Raw genomic sequence first — 15,737 nt, forward strand, 5'->3', positions numbered from 1 at the left:
CATATACAGGTGAGATCCGTGAGAACACGGATTAATCCGTTAGATTTAACTACCAATTCAAATCAAGACTTCCCATTTCATTCACGTCTTAAAACTGGCACTCCATTTGGGTGTTCGTTATTCAAATCGAACTTGAAAAAGCTCGAAATTTGAACCGAACTGAATTCAAATAACAAATTTGACCTGGCCCAAATAACCCAAATTTGAATAATTTCTTTTTTCTAACAATAACTAAACTTAACAAAAGTGCATATTTACTTATTTAGTCAACCAAAAGAAGTGTAGAATCCACTAATCCAGAGTAGAGGTGTACAAAAAAACCGGTTTAGGACCGGTTTTAGGATAACCGAACCAAACCGGTTTGGGTTTAAAACCGGTATCACTCAAACCGACCCAAACCGTCAGTTTTAGGATCGGTTCCTCTTAAGATATACCAAACCAGTTTTAAAATCGAATTTAAAACCAGTTAAACCGGTTTATAAACCGAACCGAACTAATGTGACCAGGTCGGCCTATCTTGCTTCTAAACCGATTTATAAACCGAACCGGTTTGAGTCAAACCGGTTTTGACCAGCCGTTGACCAAACCGGTTTGGTTTGGGTTTAAAACCAGTTTTGTACACCTCTAGTCCCAGGGGCAGATCTAAATATATGAGAGCAGGTTCACGGGAAACCACTGAGTTCGAATTTTATATGGGACGCCTATATAAAATATGAGAGTGAACCCACATATATTTTGTGAGTGAATCCAACAATCAAAATGAAGCCCTGGCTCAGTGGTAAACTTCCCATCCTCCTAATCTAACAACCCGGGTTCAATTCCCACTACCCGTGTGTTTTTTCTTCTCTTTATATATTTTCTTTACTAGTTAACTTATTAGGATTTTTGCCTACCTGCCCCCAGCCGTCGCAGCCCTCTCCACACATCAAACATAGAGAATGTTGGGGCTGTGTATGTTCGACGGTGGATTCTCAATGTATGTTTGTTAGTTGAATTAGGCAATTTTGTTCTTAATTTGAAAGCACACATGTAGGGATTTTAATATAGCCAGTCACTTTCTTAAAACCGGATAGAACCAAGGTGCAGGTGTATAAAATATGTAATATACATATTAGAATAATTTGTAATAAAGTATTTGTTACTATTCACAGAACAATTCATCTTAAATTCTTAATTTATAAAATGAAGATAGAGAACCATAATCCGTTAGAACCCGTTAAATTTAACCAATTAGAACCGGATACTTATTCCGTTTTTGTTAAATAATTTATTAGGTTCTCTAGTCCTAAACCGTTGGCTAACCTGTGAGAATCAATAGTAGGCCTCTTAAAAAACACAAAAATGACAGATGATTCGATTTGTAATGTTTTGGATGGGCGCAATCATCAATCTATAATTTATATTTCTTTGTAATTTACTGCATTCTTAAGAATAATCTTACAAACACAAAAACATTAATTTAACGATGCAAACAGTTGAAAAGACTCAAACTCTACACTAGGTAGCACATTAATTTAACAAATTTTGTAAAAACTGATAGTGAATGTTGATCATATGATATGGGATTAATGTTATCATTAACTAACTAATTTTGATTATTGATTATTTTTTTCATGCTTGGATGTGAATTTCTATCATGATGTTATTATTGATAATGTAAATGTATCCATGATATTACCCAATTGTGAAACGTAGGTTACATTTTACTTATAATGTTTAAATTTTAATTTGTGGGCATTATGAATATTAAGAGATATTATGTGTTATTATATCGTAGTTTTATTATGTGATAAACCTTAACTGACCAGAATAGTCGAAACAACCCTAACCATAAAACCAAGCTGAATCGTCAAACATAACCGAACAGTGAACCCACTCAAAAAAATTCCTAGATCCACCACTGTCTAGTCCAGACTAGAGGTGTACAAAACCGGTTTTAAACCCAAACCGAACCGGTTTGGTCAACAACTGGTCAAAACCGGTTTGACTCAAACCGGTTCGGTTTATAAACCGGTTTAGAAGCATGATAGGCCGATCTTGTCACACCGGTTCGGTTTATAAACCGGTTTGACCGGTTTCAAATCGGTTTTCCTCAAACCGGTTCGGTTTTAAAACCGGTTTGATAGATTTGAAGGGGAACCGGTCCTGAAACTGACGGTTTGGGTCGGTTTGGAAACCGGTTTGGATGAAACCAGTTTTAAACCCAAACAGGTTCGGTTCAGTTCGCCTAAAACCGGTCCCAAACCGGTTTTTTGTACACCTCCAGACTCCAGGCCTCCCAAAATCCCAATAAGCAAAGCTTCATCTTGTCCACAAAAAGACATTTTAAGGCCCAATCCGGAATTTTAATAATATAATAATAATCCGCCCATTTATTAAATGGGCTCCAACTTATTGTGTAGTAATAAACGATTAAAAGAACATATTTTGTATTATCTATATTATATCATTAAGCATAAGTGATGGACGAAATAGTCATTTCACAATTAAAACATGAGGATACAAACGTCATTTCATAATTGAGCATAAAAAGTAATTTGTCATTCCATCGTTTCACCCTTCAAGCGTATCGTACAAGTTCACGGAGCGTCATATTTTATGTAATTACTCTTGTATCCTTTGTGGCTTATCCTTGATTTAATTAAATATATTAATTATTGTTATTATTATTACTATCTACATGTTACTTCATTCAATTAATATTAATATAGAGAAAAGATCAAATAAGAAGTTTGATTATCTTAAGAAGGCTAGGAAGAAGGGTATTTTTGTCTAATACCTTAATATTGAAAACCCACTTAATTTAATTTCAAAAACCCACTTAATTAAAACCCACTTAAATTTTTACTTATCTCCTACAACCATGAACCACCACCGCCCACCGCCACCCATGCCACCACATTGCCGGAAAAGTCTTCAAATATTTCGCTGGAAAATAAAACAATATGAAAAACACAATGAAAAAGACACAATGTAAAAAATACAATGGAAAAAACACTATGAAAATAAAAACACAATGACGAAAACACAATTAAATAACACAATGTAAAAAAACACAATGCAAAAACACACTATGTAAAAATAAAACACAATTGTATAACACAATTTTGTAAAACACAATTATGGTAAAACACACATTGTAAAAACCCATGAATTTTTATTTTTATTTTTATAAAGCAATATGGTACTCATATAAAAGATAAAAAAACACTTGTTTTTATGGTGAAATTGTTTTGAAAAAAACATGTTGTATAAAAAAGTTATTGACGTTTTAAAATGATGGGGGTATTTGACATGTGTCTTGCATGTGGAGAGAGAAAGTCAACAAATGTGTTATCCCCTATTATGCCCTTACCCTTGTTTTACACTTGATGATCTCTCTAATCTAATCTCAACCAATCAATTCTCAAATGAATGGACAAGATTATTTCCTAGGAAAACTAATCTTCTTATTATAACTCAACCCTATTAATATAATCATTAATAATACATATTAAATATAGAATACATACGGTTTACACAATATGTATATATATTGTTTACATTTATAGGCCATTATACTTATTAATTAGGCCATTAACATTGAGGAATTGAATGAGGGGATTGAAGACTCCAATCACAATCATAATGTTCTGCTGCTACGCCTAAAAGATTTACATGTACAGTTGTTGAAGCACAATTCTCTACGAAGGGCATTGAAATTACCCCCTTAGTAGTTAGTATGTTTCTTCATCGTCCTCCTTTTATATGTTTTGTTAAGCTTAGTGAGTATGATGTCGATTCCACGGCTTTACTCAAATGGTTCAAGAACACAATGATTTCATTCAAACGATTCAAACCGAATGATACGGTTAACAAGCTTAAAAGCTTACAATCTTTTATCAAAAACAATCAACTGATGTAACAAAAGACCTAACAATCATATTTATAACTAAAAATAAATACTTGGGCCATGTCAACTTAATGGGCCGGATGCTCGTGCATCAGAGTGATTGTAGCATATTTTCATATTTATTTAACTTTTAGTGTTGAGATATCTTTGCAACAGTACCAACACATGTTACTGCACAATGGCCTTGATTTTGAGATATCTTACAATGTTAACATATCAACCATGAGCAGGACAAGAATCATTTCTGCAGAATGTTGTGGTGCCTATTTATGAGGTTACTCGTAAGGTAGTAAAATTCAATTTCACTATTTCTTAACATGTTTATAAAATCTGGTGAGTTATTATTAAACATTGTTCTTACATGGTGACATGCAGCCATAAGATATCAAGGTGGCAAAGTAACTCATGATTCTTCTTGGAGAAACTATGATGATCTTAACGAATACTTTTGGTAACACACCTCATCATTTTCTTCGAAAGATTAGATTACAAATGAAGTATTATATATATTGTATTATAATTTAAATTATGACATACAACTTAAAATCAAAGAAATGAATAATCAAACATTAAAGGAAATGGGTAGAACAAGTAAAAGGTATCCATGTTTGATATTTCATGCAACAAACCTTTTATATTGTTCTGTTTAAAATATCGGATTATAATTACACTAATATATCTTGTTTGACTTGTTGCTTGACTTACCCATTTTGACACCTCTACACACCTGATAATGGATTTTACTTTCATTCTTAAATATGTTACTCATTCAAGATAGAAACTTCAATATTTCGTTTAAAGGTCTGACAAAATCGACATAAAGAGGTGTCAAATGAACTAAAGAGGCTAACACTAACTGACATCAAAATAGACATTAAACGAGTTCCAATAAGAATACTCTTATAATAGAATGGAGGCTGCTGCCACTCTATGACTCCATCCTATAAAATAATGAAACCATGTAATGTATTATATATAGTACTAATTTTTATCCTTTGTATTACGGGGATTGTTTTATATTATTTGTTTCTAATATTTAATTTTTAAATTATTATTTTTTTATTATTTGAAAGTTAATACTTATGGTTTGATGATAAATTGTTTCACAAATAATTGAGATGTTATAACCGGTTTAAAAACTATATGAGTTTGATGAGACCCAAGACCCGTTTATTTTTTTATACTATAAAATTGGTTTTTAATTATAAATAATATATATATTTTTAAATAAATCAAATATTAATTTTTAGTATATCCCTACTTTATAGGATTTTTATATCAACTATTTGGTGAGATTAGTTTTAATTTAATGAGATGCTAAACCCGTTTAAGAAATATCTGGGTTTGATGAGATACATATCCATGAATTCGGGTCAAATGCATGAGAAACCTCTATTTAAAAATCAAGCAAATCTGGTGACTCCAAAAAAAGGAGAAGCGACCATATCGCGACACGTAGGATTTTTATGGTTTCGTTTATATATATTATAGATTCAACTATATACAAAAATTAAATCAAGATGATTATAGATATAATCAACTCATACCAATTACAATAAATCATAAGTAACATAACTTATATATCTAATATATCATAGTATTCGCATTCAATCATCTATTTCTAAATTCAAAATTACACTAAAATCACTACATTTTTTCTCTTATTTTCAATTAAATAAAACTTTCTACACCTTTATCATTACCTTTTCTCTCTTTTCAACTCACAGGCTGATGCAAGGATGAAAAAATATGCTTTAAGTGTTTTATATTGTGTGTTTTACTTGTTTATATGTATCAAACACAAGTACTTTGATTGGTTTTATGTTTACAGGCGTTTGGAGCTTAGAGGATCTAATTTGGAGCATTTAGGATGAAGTGTAAATGAAAGTAATTATGTATGATATGATAGATAATTGAAATACGAAGACGTGGCCACAAACGTGGACGAAAACAGAGTTTAAATGAAGATTTTATGAAGAAAATGGTGTTTTGGTGCTGTAGCAGCTGTAAGAGCAGTAGGCTACGACCAGGCGGTAGGCTACGGTGGCCAGGCCGTAGCTTACGGCCGGGTATGACGGAAAAAGGGTTTTTGGTGTTTTTTTATTCCATATTTAAGGGGGGAAACCCTAAGGTGGAAATTATTCATATCATGGCCCACCTTCACCAAACTCTCGAGGCTTCTACGAGTCAGATAACCAAAGGATCTTCAACCAGCAGGGTCGCAACATGCGGTACCAAAATTATTCATCGCCTCAATATGATTGTAAAGGTTATTTTGGGTCAACAGTAGGTAACCATGAAAAGTCGTATCAAAGTAGTTATCAATTTGAGAAGAGAAATAATTGTTACCAGTTTGAGGATGATTCGGAGTTTGATAGTGAAGGGCCCGAGACGCCAACTTTTGTAAGTTATCAAGAGGATGAGGACTACTACTACCATGAACATCCTCAACCATTATACGAGGAAGTCTCTCAATATTATAATCATGGTGGTACATATCAAAGAAATTATCGGCAAGATCAAGAAGATTCCTCGGGTAACAAAGAAGAGTCTTGGAAAACCGTTATAGATTTTATGAAGTAGATGAAGAGAGATCAAGAAGCTCACAATCAGGCTTTAAATCAGATGTTAGAACTCCAGGAAACGTTTAATGCTGCTCAAGATAAACTGGTGAGTCAACTATTAGAATAAGTAGCTCAAATTGAACGAGAACAAAAAAAGTTGGTTAGTGGTGCCGTGGTGGATGATGAAGTGATAGATGAGCTTCAAGGGCTTTCAGAGCACGAAGTGGAGGAAGAGGTTGTGGAGATTAATACCACACCAACTCAGTCAATCAGTGAAGAGTCAAAAAGTGCAATGGTTGTGATTGAAGATGATGATATAGAGGGAGAGAGTTCAATATTTTTAGGTCATGAAGTTGAAAGCTTAGACCCAGCTGAAGACATAACAATCTTTGAAAGACCGGTGATTGAAATAAACTATGTGAATCCTAATTATTCTTTCATACTAGTCACACTGATAAATGAAGTTGGAGGAAATAGTGCAAGTTCAAGAAAAAGAAAGGTGAGTCTAGAAGGCCTTGAGCAAAATTTGATGAAATGGCCTTGTATTCGGTCTACATGAGTGCTAGCTTTGAGGAATAAGGTATGTGCACAACACCTCAACTACCGAGCATACACGGGGAATTCGGTGGGAAAATGCTCAGTTCGACCATGATCGAATCCTAGTGTTTTAATCTCAAGAAAAAGGCCGGTCGGACCGGTTCGACCGAGACCCGGTCTCAGAATCGGGTCGGGTCAGGGTATTTGGCCCGTTTTATAAAAACCCGGCCGGGTTTTGTGGGTAGCTGTCGGCCCGGACTCGGTGACTCGGCGGGTCAACCGGTAAAACCCACTTATTCATTAAATCCAAAATAAAATTTGCATGCTGAGATTTGAACTTGAGTCATTTCCTAGATAGAAGCTTTGATAATTTACCATGAGCCAACCAACCATGCTTTATTAATGTCTTTATTGATCAAAATATAAATCATATATATTTAAAAGACAATGTATGAAGCATAAATAAACATTAAAGTTTGTTATTATTATTATTGGCTATTATTATTTTTATATCTATATGAATTATATATATATATATTTAAATTATATATGACGTCATCCGGGTCAACACCAGTCCGCACTCCCCGGGTCGGTCCGACCTTTGACCCGGTAAATCGTCCAGATCGGGTCTGAAAACATTTGTGACCAGTGAAGTTAGGGATTTGTTGAAATTTTGAAATGGGTCTTTGATGGTTAATTTGAATGTGTTTGAGTCGAACATGAGGATGCCATGTATGGCGGTGGTGGATGTGAGAGAGAGAGAGAGAGAGAGAGGGTCTTTAAGTTTTAGTGATTATCTTTTTTAAATATCAATTATTTTTATTTGAATTAAATGAGTAAAATGCCTAATTTGTCCTCATGTGTAGGGTATGTGACCTGAGTTAACGAGAAAAATTAACTGGGTTAGGATCAAAGGACAAACGCTATTAAATTTAGAAATGTAAATGACAAAACATATCAATTTTAAAGACAAAGAACATTGAGTTAAATTTGATACCAACATAAAGGACAGTTTATGTAATTCTGTCTAAAAAAAATCTAACATTTTAATCAAGGTTGGGTTTTGATGAAACAAGGTAACAAAGATAGGCATTTATTAAGCCTGATAAGCAAAAATATTTCAAAAACCATCTTAAAATCAAGAGGCGTATGCATAAATAAACATTGCAAGACATGAATTTGCTATTACGAAAAGCTCGCTTAAAAAGTTGTCAAATCTTTCTAGCGTACCATTCATTCATCTACATGCTATATCTAAAGACTAAAGTTCCGGTATAGAAAGTCCATTACTTCATCACTCGGATCTAGGGGTGTTCTTCGGGTTATTTATTCGGGTTTCGGTTTGTTCGGGTCGAGTTGTTCGGGTTTGAGCTCAAAATAAATTGACCCAAGAACCGACCCAAATAAGTTCGGTTTGTTCGGGTTCCGGGTTAAACAGGTCGGGTTAATTCGGGTCGGGTTTCGGGTTTAACAAATTAAAAAAATTATCCACCTAAAACAATATAAAAAAAACCATAATTTAAGCCGTTATAAAAACCGTAATATACAACCATATTCAATAATGAATTATAATATTTAGCAAAACCTGAAATTTAGCTTTAATTTAACATTATAGTTTTTATTTTATTTTTTAATTTTCTAGGATACTCAAAAACCTGTTTAACCCAACCCGAGAAACCCAAACCCAAAAAAACGAGAGAGATTTGGGTCGTGTTTCGCGGGTCTATATTTAAAACTTTGAAACCCGAAGAACCGGCCTGAAAAACCCGAAATCCGAAAAACTTTATGTAATATGTGTATTTTGTGTTGTGTATTGAGTACTTTATGTAATATGTGTATTTTGTGTTGTATAATTTATGCACTTATATGTCATATGTAATTGGTAATGTATGTAATTTTTTGTATTTCGTAGTTGGGTAATTAATGTAAACTTTAGTATTTGTGTAACTGGTGTAAATGAAATTTGTGTAATTTATGCTATTTGTGTATTGTGTAGTAAATTGGGATATTTGTGCACTTGGGTAATTTATGTAATATGCGGAATCTAATTAACGTGGTGATTCAAGAACAATATAAATGAAGAACAAGATGAACACGATGTAATATGGTTTCAATGCATACGATTTTATTAACAATAAATCGTCTAATACATAAACCGATTCACACAGAATCTTATGCTCACTAGATGGTGGCTCTTACCGATTTACAGTTTCTCTCAATGTGAACAACCTAAAACCCTATACAAGATGTTCTATATATAGGGAACCAAAAACAAGCTGGCCCCAACAACCATACGCAGCCCAAGCCCATATTACATACTCAACCCAACAAACATAGAACTAAGTACAAACCACCAAATATGGACCCAACAATATCCCCCTTGGTTTGTAGCTTCGTTCTTGTTTATGTCACTTCAGACCAGCCTAACCGAAATTCATAGAGATTTCGGTATTATACCAATGTAATTCTTCAACTCGTCTTCGTTTACATCACTTTAGTCTTGATCATGTCGTGGCCTTTTGATGTGCGTCAGTCTAACCAATTTATGACCCAACAATCTTGCCCTTAGATTGATGCTTTCAAGATCTTCAGAATCTTTACCAGAACATAATCAGCAACTTTAGTGATCAGCAACTTCAGCTTCTGCATCCAATACTCTACCATCTCCCCTTGAACATGATAGCATCATCCAATTTGAATCTCAGATACTTTATATGCTTCCGTTGTAGGAAATCAGTCTTGAAAGAACAATCAACTTCGATATAAAGATCAACCAAAATGTTTTTGAAAACAATTAAATAAAACAAAATAAGACAGACATATTTTTGTGATTTTTATTTTTCTGTTTTTTTTTTTAATTTTCTTGAAAAGACTTGAGATGAGATCATACCAGCTAAACCAAATATAACACATTTTTAATGCATTTGTTTCGACAAGAGTAATCAAGAAGCAAAAATAAAATAAATGAAATAAAATAAAATAAAAAACAACAAATAAAACAAATTTAATCACCCGGTCTTCTTATAATTTAGCAAAAATTTGGGATCAAATTTCAGTTTTCGATAAAAATGTCACCTTTTATGAAAAGATCCGAACATAGAATCATATTGTTTAAGGTGCTGTCACAAGGATTCATGTTCAGCGTTACTATGACATGAAAAGACAGGTTGATAGCAGGTATAATGAACTTAGCATGATTTTTATTGCATCAGTGATATGAATTAGGTTCAGTTCGGCATAAAGCTTAGATGGACATCACTCATGGACCTGTGATGCCTCCTATCTCTTCTCAAAGCGTATTTGGCTTTCCCCAGATCACCCCAATTAGACTCCAACCCCCTGGATTTGGTTTAAAAACTTTTAATGACAGAACTTATTTATTTGATTTTTCTTTTCAAATTTGCAAACATATTTGAGGTTGAACGTTGGACTTACAATTTAATTAACAGGCCTTTCATTCGAGATGTTAAAGGACTTATATTATTGCCTCCACCCCTGTAGTTCTGTTATTAACCCTCATGTTTGTGTTTTTCTTAAAAGCTTGTGAACATTTATCAACTTTTGGTTGATTATATATTTACAGTAATTTTGTTCACATTTGTTCTTTGTCATTCTCAATAATATACATCATTTTGGGAACCAAATACCAACAGGCTCGTGTATGACTGGGTAATTGCTTTTCTGCCTATCATTCGGAGAGATGTATCTGGAGACATGCACCTGTCTTCAAAATGACTCTCCACGGTAAGTTTAGCATATTTAGTTCATATCACTTCAACTTTTACACATCATGGAAAACTAACATACAAATCAATGACTGTTCTAGAGCCTTTTTCAGCTTAATAACTTCACCCGTTAGGCACACATAAACAATTTATCTATGACTTTCCAAAGGTTGGATCAATTTTCATTTGAAAATATTTTTAGGCTTCTAAAAAGCTATTAACTGAATAGTATATCACTTCCCATGGGAGTTAAATAAAACACACGTGTTGAGAATTCAGTCACCCCGGTCACTTTAAACCTTCAGGTTAATGGCTATCCATTATAACCACAGATGGTTAACCGGACCAACCACGTATGAAAATACGTGTCCCTCCAACTTAGAGTTAACGACTTAATTTTAAGTAAAGGAATTCAAAACACAAAAACACATCACAATCGCCCCATGTGCTTTCAGTCTTTAGACAAATGGCTATCCTGTGAACCTACAAGTAGATCACCGGACCAAACATATACAAGTATATGTTCTTCAAACTTGAGCAGCCGACATAATTTTAAACAAGAGTGAAGTTTGAAAGAAATAGAATTTTTTTATTATTAAATGCACACACACTCTTTTTGAATTTTTTAAATTTCTCCCCCTAAATTTGTGCAAAAACTTTTATGTACAAATTTAAAATAAAAAAGACTCAATCGTCGAAACGAAGTATTTAATAAAAATCAAGTGTGATAGTCAGCCAACTGATGTACTATCATTTCTCATGTACGTTCAAGTCATTTTCATATTTTGAACTAAAACAAAATAAAAACTATACTTGAAAAACTAAATGTGAACATATTTTTGTATTTTTATAAAAAATTAAAATTTTAAAATCTTTTTGACTGATCGATCTTTCATACCAAAGTGATACGGTTACCTTTTATCTTCAAGGCATCATTTTTCATTTGTGAGAATCTCCACCTTGTAATAAGCTTGTTTTGAGATTCTGCATCTTGGCGAGTTGAATGTCTGGAACAAGCCTTTTAATATGCAATGTATTCCCTGATGTGTTCCTACACACTTAGAGAGCAGATTAAAAACGTTCTATCACCCTAAATTCCCATCCAGGCAATAAATAATCCATTTTATGGTTTAAAGATTTAAAAACAATGGATATTTGCCATGTCATGTGCATGGAACAACCCATTTAATAAACAATGAATTTTTTTTTGTTGTTCCTACACGCATAGCGGGATCAGTTGGACATAGGAACCCAAGTCATAAATTTCTTGGGGTTCCCTTGAGCATCAACATATGTGACCTTTTGCCAACATATGTGACCTTTTGCCAACATATGACAGATTCTGGTTGCTGAGTTTTAAGTTTCCAAGTCTGTCTTGGTTTAGTAAAACTTGATGTGACAGACTTTAGAGTGGAGCAATTCGAATTCGAATTCTTAGAACTCTCAACACTCTTTACTTCTGAAAATTTATTTTTCTTTTAACAGTTTCTAAATCATTTGAGTGTAAACCTGTCATATTAACTTTGAATCCTTGAGTATCTGTGACCCGTTGTACAGATACACGTGGTTTTCTAAGATAAGCATTTTGTTTAACCACTGGATTCGGTTGAAACTTGTTACCTTTCACCTGAGGGGCTTGTCTATTAATAACACTGTTGTGACACTCCTTTGCCAAATGCACGTCGTTCCCGCAGACGAAACACGCTTTCATCCTTCTTCTAATGTCAACGTAAGCACTAGCCTCATGTTGGAATTCCTTCTTAGGAAAGGTTTTTCCATTCTTCTTGCCCCTTGGTACAGCCTTCTGATTTTGCTTGTAGTAAGGAACATATAGACGATGAACACAATTTCTGGCTATATGTCCTGGCGTACCACAGTGGTAACATGTTTGCCTCTTAATATATGTAGCACCCGATGATGTATCAACACATGGAGATCCGTAGGATCTATGAGGACGATACTGTCCTTGTTGTGCTGATTTCTTATGTGCCTTCCTTCTGTTGCCACAAATCTGTGTATTATTATTAGTACAATTTTGAGTTGTGGTGTCATCTGAGTTTGATGACACGTTAGAATGAGATTCACTTTCACTAGCCTGAACCCCTTTACTATCAGAAGCAACATCATTTACTATATCTGAAGCAACATTATCTGCACATTAAGTAGAAGCATCAAAATTGTTCACACATTTAAAAACAGGCTTGATTTCCTCTAGGGATCCTGATCCAACAGTTTCAGATTGAACCTGTTTACTATACTTCATGTCTTTTATCTTTTCCTCCTGTTCTTTGGTAACAGCGGTAGGTACATAATTGTGGTTGTAAGGTGGGGGAACTTGACTGTATCCTATTCCCTCACCTTCATTTTACTTCCACCACAATTGGTTTTCAATCATTGAGTTAACTACTTTACTGGAACCATCGAATTTTTTAAAATCAAGTTAAGCCTTTTCAAACTTGCTAGTTAGATTTAAGATTTCTAACTTGGAAGCTTCCAGCTTAGCAATTAACTCAGCAATTTCTTATTGGGCATCTAGATAATGACAGCCTTTTATACTAAGATCAGACTTAAGTTTTTCAATATCCTTGTTTTGAGCTTCTATTTTGTCTAGAAAACCCTTTTCATTTTTCTTAAGTTTAAAATTCTCTGATTTTATTCTTTCCATATCTCTACTTAGACTGTCATTATGAAGCTTATACATTTCTATTCTCTCTGTAACGTCCTAAAATTTTGATAAATAATATTTTATATATTATTTTTTAAAAACGGAAAAGTTTACTAGAGTTACTAAATAAATAATAACAATAGAAAGAAAGACAAGTATGCTAAATAGATGGAGTTAATTATGGACTAAAAAGGAAAGATGGGCCTTAGGTCCATGGGCTTAAGGGAGTATAAATACCCCTTAAACCCTAATCCTTTCCATTTTCATCCATAATATTCATCTTATTCTGTATCTAAGCCTAAAACCCTCACCCATCCTTTCCATTTCGACTGCAAGCAAGAACTAGGAGCCGAGATCAAATCCAAACCTTAAATCGATCATAACAACATTAGATCTTCAACCATACAAGCTAGACAACGAGTCCAGGATCCTATATCAAGCTAGCCGTAACCGAGAAGCATCAAAAGGTATGTTCTCTATGATTAAAGATTACGTTTTATGATCGGTTAGCCATGAAACTTGACCCTAGAGTAGATTGGATCTAAATATCTTGTATAAATGCAAACTTGATGATTAAAATGGATGGTATGGACTCATAGGTATAAACGGCTCAAGATGAACCCTAAATCTAGCCTAGAACGTTTTAAATTTATAAAGTTCCAAACTTTATGCCTAAAACGGGATAGATCTTGAAACCATGATAGTAATGGGTGTAGTCGAGTAAGAATGATGATGAATGATGATTAAAAGTTCATAATATGAACCATAGAACATGTTACGGGGCTGTTAGGAATGAAAAAGGATAGAAGGATGAACTGAGCTGGGGGTTTTGGCCAAGGAGGAGAATCCATGGTCAAACCTCGTGGTTCTCGGTCAACGCGAGAATTCGGTCAGCATGAGTTTTCGGCCTAGTAGAGTTCTCGGTCAACCATCGATTTCGGTAACCATGTGTTCTCGGCCAAGAACACAGGTTCTCGGTCAGGAACGGAGTTCTCGGCCAACTCGCTGGTTCTCTGTTGGGAGTTCTCGGCCACCCATTTTGGGCTTGGGCCTGAACCCAGCTGAACCCATAAACTGTAAAGGGTTGTTGGGCCTGACTTAACTCAGCCCACCAGCTTAAGCCCCTGTGACTATTTAAAATAAATAACGAGCCCAACTTAGGAAGCCCGATTAATTAGTTAGACGGTTAATTAACAAAGATATATATATATATATATATATATATATATATACAGTTTGCCGTGCACAGCTCAAGAAAGGGATTATGATAAACGGTGAACGTAACCGCATTCAGGTGAGTTTCTAGCCCCATTTCCTTGTTATGTTTTCGGTTCTGTGTGCATACTCGATGTGATAGTTAATACACTTACCTTAACTAGTAAGTGTATGCCTTATATGGTTTATATGTTATGTATGTATATCTTAAATGCGAATGAAAGCTTGTCGGTACGTGAACGATCTTCGGATATTGCACGTGCCAACAAGGGAGGTATGTTTATGATGGACGAATTTGTATGATAGATATACGTACAATATATGAATATGTATGATTGATTAAAGAAAGTATGTATGTTATGGGTATGTAAAGATAGTATGTACGAAGATGAAGAAAGAGGGACCAGACCCTAATAATATCTGAGATAGAGAAGGAGGGACCAGACCCTTTATAATATCTGAGATAGAGAAGTGAACAGGGACCAGACCCTCATAATATCTGAGATAGACAAGAAAGGGCCCAGACCCTAAAATATCTGAGATAGACAAGAAAGGGACCAGACCCTAAAATATCTGAGATAGACAAAGGAAAGAGGGACCAGACCCTAATAATATCTGAGATAGAATGGACAGTATCTATATAGTATGAAAGTAATAAAGTATGAATATACGTATGAAATTATGTAATGAGAGTAAGTAGCAAAGTAATTATTATTTATCTTCGGATGCATGATTGAAGGTAAGCGTATATATTGTATTATGTTTGATTAGCTAGAACTCACTCAGCGTAGCTGACTTTTAGTATGCACGCAGGTGAGTAGGATGAGGCAGCTCGCTTGAGGGGACACGTGGCATTGAATAAGAGGTTGGCATCGGAAGACTCAAGACGTTTAAGTTTAATGTTTTGTTATTTTGAAAGACGAGATGTTGTTTTAAGACAAGTTATGGTTTGTATGAAATGTTTTACGAAGTTTTTATTTTCCGAGAATGTTTTTATTAACTCTGATGATTAGAACTATGTTGATGAGTAATTCCAACGCCCAAATGTGAGGCACCGGTAACGGGGCCTTACAAGTTGGTATCAGAGCAAAGTTCGAGAGATTTAAGCATCCTACATGCTTAGACTCGAACAGAGAATG

Source organism: Bidens hawaiensis, unplaced genomic scaffold (assembly GCF_021521415.1).
Source record: "Bidens hawaiensis isolate Kalapana, Puna unplaced genomic scaffold, B.hawaiensis_p1.1 tig00008970_1, whole genome shotgun sequence".
Taxonomy (NCBI): domain Eukaryota; kingdom Viridiplantae; phylum Streptophyta; class Magnoliopsida; order Asterales; family Asteraceae; genus Bidens; species Bidens hawaiensis.